Source organism: Arvicanthis niloticus, chromosome 24, assembly GCF_011762505.2.
Source record: "Arvicanthis niloticus isolate mArvNil1 chromosome 24, mArvNil1.pat.X, whole genome shotgun sequence".
Taxonomy (NCBI): domain Eukaryota; kingdom Metazoa; phylum Chordata; class Mammalia; order Rodentia; family Muridae; genus Arvicanthis; species Arvicanthis niloticus.
Genome location: NC_133432.1, coordinates 26971619 through 26978730, shown reverse-complemented (window position 1 = coordinate 26978730; position 7112 = coordinate 26971619).

Genomic DNA, 7112 nt, shown 5'->3' with positions numbered 1-7112 from the left:
CATCGAGGAACAGATCCAACAGAAGCCATGTGGGCTGTGAACCCTAAAATACATGTTTGCCAAACCCCACAGCAAGATGAGAAAATGGCATGAGGTGGGGTGGGGAAAAGGGGTGGGGGAACCCTGAATTGTTATTCTGATATTATTTTGCATTAAAAAAAAAAACCTGGGGGCTGGGAATACAACTTGATTGGTAGAGGGTGCCAGACTCCAAGTTCCAGCTTCAACACTGGAAAGGAAGAGAGGGAGAGAGGGAGGGAGGGAGGGAGAGAGGGAAGGAGGGAGGGAGAGAGGGAAGGAGGGAGGGAAGGAGGAAGGGAGGGAAGGAAAAATTAAAAATCTAAGACAATCAACTTCAAGGACATGAATACACTAGGGTGCAAAACTCAGCCACAGGACTTCGGTGTCAGGTCAAGGAAGTGTAAACATATGCCTCCCTATCTCTCCTATGGAGTACAACAAAAGTCTGAGAATACACAAAGCAGCCTTCTGCAGACTGAGGAAGTCAACTGAAGACGGAAAGCAAAACTCAAAGAACGGGCCACCGAGATGGCTCAGTGGGAAAAGGTGCTTGCTGCCAAGCCTGATGACCTGAGTTCGATTCTGGGGAGCACATGGTGGAAAGAACCAGCTCCCACAAGTTGTTCCCCTGACCTCCACAAGTATGTTGTGGCACACACGCATGCACACACACACACACACACACACACACACACACACACAATAAATAAATAAATAAATGTAATTTCTAAAAGTTTAAGCAAGGTCTGGTGGTGTGCACTTTGTAAACTTAATATGGGTGTGTGTGTGTCGAGACAGGGGCATTCCTGGGGTTCACTGGCCAGTCAGCCTAGCCTATTTGGTGAGTTTCAGGCCAGGGAGAGACCCTGCCTCTTTGGGAGGACTTGGGGAAGGGGTGAATATCGTCAAAACTTATTGTATAAAATTCTCAAAGAACTGCTTAAAAAATCAACCTCCCCTAAAAAGGAAAAAAAAAAACCAAGGTGAACAGCACACAGACTCACATACACCTGCACACATGCATGCAAACATATGCACACACACACATATGCATACATACACACACACATACACACACACATACACACACACAAAGGGAAATACAAAGACGGGGGGGGGGGGCTGCTGGCAAAATGCCAGCTCTTGCTGTTATGTGCACCAAGCTCAGGTCTAGACAAAATATCTACAAAAGGTCCCCATTCTCACCCGTCTTCCAAGCTCCAAGGTCAGAGCCACCAAGGTGGGTATTAGACTGGCCAGAATCTACCTCTCTGGAATCCGGACAAACATAGCAGTTAAGTAGTCTGCCTTCCACTGAATGGGGCTGCAGCCAAAATTCATCTTGTTTGGTGGTCAGGTTGTGCCAAACACGGCCTGGGATGTCTGGGTAATAACTAAGATAATGGGATAGGAAATATTTATGGGGGTTTACTGAATGCCAGAGCACTGTGGTAAGGGCCGTGCATGCGGTATCTTGTATGCCTCAGGACTCCTTGCCCAGGTAGTTACTGTTAACTTCAGAGTGAGCACACTGAGACTTAGACAGGCTAGGCAGCATGCACATGGCTACTATTTGTCCACCTGCATAGATGAGACCGTCCTGGGCCATCTCACGTCTCATAAGAGACAGAACTAAGAGGTAAGAGACTGAGCACACACCTGTCAGTCATCCTTTGGAGACAGAGTCTGAAAGGATAATGAGTTCGGGGCCTACATAACAAGACTCTGTCTTAAGGGGCCTGGGCGTGTAGCCCAGTCGGTAGAGATCTTGCCTAGAATACAGGAAGGACCCGAGTTATACCCCAGCGCTGCAATAGCTGGATATGCCTAGAATTCCAGCATTCTGGAGGTGTACTCAGAAACACCAGGAGTTCAAGGTCATTCTCAGTCATTTGGTGAATTTGAGGCCAGCCTGGGATGCCTGAGACCCTGTCTCAAACGGAATAAGGGGAGAATGAAGGAGAGAGAAAGAAAAAGAGAAGAGAGGAGATGGGAAGGAAGGAAAGAAATCGAGAGGGAGGGAGGGAGGGAGGGAGGGAGGGAAGCAGAAAGAACGAGAGGGAGGAAGCAGTCTCCTGTCCTCACTTGCGCTGGCCCCCGCCCCCTCCCCCCCCCCCCCCCCCCGCCTTGTCAGTGTGTACAGCTGCAGTCCCTCGGTCTGCTCCTGGTACAGCGGGCGCTGGCAAGGCCGCAGCGAGCATGCTTCTGTGTGCACCCAGGCAGTTGCACAGGATCCTGACCAGAGCCCATTGGTCAATGTCTGCTTCCGAAACCCGAGCCCGGGGCATCCCCGAGAGACCATGAAAAAGCCTTGAACTTCACTCTGCCTCGGCCCTCTCTATAGATTTGTCGCTGTGGATGGTTTTTCTTCGAGACAGGATGGTTCGGAAGGCCATAAATACACATCCAGATGCCTGTGATGGATAATAAACTCGGCTCCAACAAGTCACTCGAGTGTCTATAAATCTTGCCTGCATTTCCCTCCCCAGTGACTGTAAATCAGGACCTATCTCCGCCTTCTTCCCCACAGTCCCATGACTCCTACTTGCCATCCGTTACTTACCAGGTGCCATACAGGACAGCTAGCCCCCCCACACTGTCTTCCTGTCCCCAGCACGTCCATCATGTGGCTGACTGCATCCTACCATCATCCTGGGGGGCCCAGTGTCTGCTGAGTCTTAGGACTCTCCTGATAAGTTCTGAACAGCTGAAAGAAGCCACTCCTGCCCCCCCCCACACACACACACATCACAGTTCACACAAGTCTGACTGCTGAGTAGCAATGTGCAAGTCCCCCCAGGTGCTGGCAACTGAATTCAACACCATGTGTCTGCTAGACAGATGCTGTGCCACTGAGCCACGCCCCCAGCCCCTCACTGGGGGATTCTAGGCAGGGGCTCTACCACTGAGCCACGCCCCCAGCCCCTCACTGGGGGATTCTAGGCAGGGGCTCTACCACTGAGTCACTCCTTCAGTTCCTCACTAGCTTCAGAAACTCAATCCAATATTATGGACATGGCTGGTCCAAGGTCAAGATATGTAAAGGGTAGACTCAAGGCCACCTGTTCAGTCAGCAGCGAGACAAGGACCAGAACCCAAGCACAACTTTTCTTCCCTTCCCCTTCCCCTTCCTTTCCTCTCTCTCTTCCCTTCCTGGGACGACTCATTTTGGCTCATGGTTAGTTACAAGGAATATCAGGGCCAATCGTGGCAGTGAGAATTCACGGCAGCATTTTCTCAAAGCAAGTCACAGAGACCCAGCATATCTAGACCTCAGTTTACCTATCTGTAAAATAGGATTAGCTTCTTCCCATCAATTCTACAGGCTACAAATCTCTTGCGGTCTAGATATAGGAATGGAGGGAGGATGTGAGTCATAGGACCCTCCCCTGTGATTTAAGCACCAGCTGTATCCCTGGGACTTTGGCTGCAGGCAAGATCTGGGATGGGGGAGGGTTAGTCCTGTCCCACAGGGGCTGTGTTTAAATCTCCCTCCCCCCCGCCCTAATGATGAGATCTGAGACTTGTCACGGTAGAATTCTGTTTTTCCATCTCTCATCCTCCAATAAAATACCAAAAATAAATAATGTGCATGGCTTTCATCTGGGAGGACTTAGCTTCATCTGGGAGGACTTAGCTTCATCTGGGAGGACTTAGCTTTCACATGGGAGGACTCAGCTTTCTTCTGGGAGGACTCAGCTTTCTTCTGGGAGGACTCAGCTTTCATCTGGGAGGATTCATCTAAGCCTTTCTATCACTTTCTCTCCACTTTCGCGTTTGCACACTCTGGTCAGAGGACTCTGGGGGCAGGTCACAGGTGGTACCGTCCAAGGTCCTTGAGTCAAATGAGGAATCCCTTCTTTGTATGCTGAGGTCAAATACAGGAGGCTGCCTAGAAGAGGAGGTGAGGTATGCACTGGACAGACGGCATGCACTTGGGCCCGGGTATTGAAGGAAGAATAGAAGTTCACTTGGGACCAAAAGCAAAGAATACTTTCACAGCAGAGGGGGGAATTTGTACAAAGATGGAGACAGGAATGAACTAGTATGTTCTGGAAGTAACTGCAAGTTTGGAGAAGCCAGTTTAGGACTGAGAAGAGAATGACCCAGGGGACATTTTGAAGGTAAGCTAAAGAACCTAGACTTGGAAGCAGTCTGTCTATCACCAGGTAACACCTCCTCCAGGCAGCCCTCTGGCCTTGTCCCAAAATTCCAGAGAAGCAGGGACACTATGGTCTTTTCTGTAACACTGCCCCATCCTGTCTCATGGGAAGCAAAGAAGCCCTTCAGCTTCCTGGGCAAAGATGCTTGGGAAAAAATTTTTTTTGAAAGAAATGTTCACATAAAAATGACTCCTCAAGAAAAAAAATCAGTCAATAGTTCCATGATTTCTGTAGACAGTAACCAGGAACATGTGCATTCTATTCTTCATACATGAACAGGGATCAAAGAGAATGAAAAATCTTTTTACGGGAGAGATGCAGGGAGCTTCCTTCTCCTTCCCCCAGAAGCACCACACCCCACAGCCTCAAGTGAGCGTCATTTCTCTGCAACACCCGGTATGATATGCAACCTGTGCATATCAAAAGACAGACTCTAAGACGGCTGGAGCCTAAGACACTGCTAGAGTGTGTGCACCCAGCATGCCTCTCAGTGGGTCCAGTCCTATTCTTGGAATAGACTTTAACTTCCTCATCTGTAAAACGGGCAGCACCACGAAGTCTGCAATTCCCCTGGAGAAGCTAGGGGGCGCTGTGGGCATGTAGACACCCACTGGGACCTCTCTCATCCTGGCATGACCCTACTGGCCACAATTTGTAGTGATCAGTAGAAAAGGTGGGGGAAAGCAGATTATCAATCTTCACCTAGCAGTGCACCCAGTGGGTGCACAAAGTAGGGGACGGGGTCAGAGTAGTGTGTCCATCTCAAACAGGAAAGGGAAACCAGGAGTTTGGTGCAAAGGCTCGCGCTCCCAAGGCCTCTTGCACACCCTAGGCAGAGAGCTGGGCACCCCATCCAAGTGGAGCTTAACCCCTGCTGCCCGCCCCGCCGTGGCCCAGTGCCAGCCCCCGCAGGCAGCACTGAGACGATCCGGCTAGACGGGCTGCCATCTTGGCACGTCCCAGGACGCCCCGGGGCCCCGGGAGCTTCAAAAGGAAAATGAATGTTTCTTACCAGCAATTAGAGGAAATTATTTCAGATAGGAATCTTGTTTCATTATCTCCTCATCCTTGTTTCCCAATCCCCAGCCTTTGATTCCTTTCTTCTCTGGGGATTCTCAGAAGACTGGGCTCTAAGCCTGGCCCGCCTTCCGAGGCCTAATGAGCGCCACCGTGCTGCACCTGGCGCCCGTGGAGGCCACTTCTGAGGCTGTGCCTTCAACCCAACCCAAGGTCTCCCAGGACGGCGGAGGGCAGCGCCCAAGGTGGGCAGTCGTGGGTGGGCCATGGCCCTGGCTGCCTTTTCCGCTGCCTTAGGGAGGCGGGACCTGGGACCACAGGCCTGGTGGGGTCATGCAATTTGTGTGGCTCCCTGCCCAGGGCTCGCTGGATGGATAAGAGGGTTGAGGGGGGCCTGGATGGGAATCAGTCTATTCCTGTCATTGTGGGGACGCTCTCCACCTCTCGCAGATAACGCCCCCGCCCCCCCACACACACACACATACGCACAGCTTCAGGTCTTGCCCACCTCTTGCTTCAGTGTCACAGATAGAAGCTGGGTTGGTGACCCGGGTCCTACACAGCCTTGGCCTGGCATTAACAAGGTCTTCTATACCTGCCAAGCACAAACAGCCTCTCCTCTGCCTCCTTTCCCAAGGATAAGGTCAGATTCCACCCACATGAACCCACAATGTCACCAGCGTTTAGGCAAAACCATCAACTTGACCTATTCCCTGGGTATTCAGGAGCTGACTCCCCAGAGAGTGGGTTCCATCTCCAGCTCACCCAGCACCAGGTGGTTCAGGAGAGGTGTCCACAATAGCCAGCCACCATGGCAGTCTGGATAAATAAAGAGGGAATCGTAGGGTTAATTAGAAGAAACACCAGGAGGGCTGGGGAGATAACTAACTCAGTGTGCAGTGTGATTGCCACACAACCGTGGGGATACTAGTTCGATCCCCATGACTGACAGAAGAGAAACTTGAGCATACATCTCTGCTACCACTACTGGGGGACTGGAGACAGGAGGATTCTCAGGAGTTAACTGGCCAGACAGTCTAGCTCAGCCAGTAAGCTGCAGCTCTCAGTAACAGTTCATATCCCCAAAACATGGTGGGACAGTGAGTGACAAGCCTGGCAATTCAATCATCAGAAATCCCGCAAGGGGGAGTGATGCATGTGTGCATGCACACACACACCAGCAGGAGCAAGGATTCAAAAGGCACATCTATGCTCCAGTCACTCCCTGTGTGAGTAACAAGGTCGTTTTCTTTGCTGACCCTTGGTTTTCTGTTCTATAGAATGGGGCTGGTAAGTCTATCCCTACTCTGAAGTCCATTGTGATGATAAGTCACAGTAAAGGAGTTGAGGGAGGTCTGCAACTGTATCAAGAGGTGATGTCCCCTCTAACCGTCCCTCTGCTCATCCATCCGCTTACCAAGGGATTTACCCATCCATCCATCCATCCATCCATCCATCCATCCATCCATCCCTCCATCCAGCCATCCACTTACCCATCCATTCACCCATCCAGCTACTCATTCTATTTATTTACCCATTCAGCGATCTATGCATCTGCTCACATTCATTTCCTACCTGTCCATCCATCCAGCTATGTATCTACTCACCCATCCAATGGTCCATCTATCATCCATGCATCCTTCCATCTGTCCATCCATCCACTGGTCTACCCATCCACCCACATTACATATTCACACACACACCTCACCTCTACTCAATAATCCATCTATGCACCCACCTATCCATTATCTTTCCATCAGTCTGTCCACCCACTTATCCATCCACTCACCCATCAAATGATCCAACTAGGAGAGTATTGTGGTGTAGACAGGTCATTCCCTTCAAAAAGGCTTAAGCAACTGGGGTCACAGGAATTAGGATCTGGTTCCCAGCCAGAGGTCCTATTTTTTT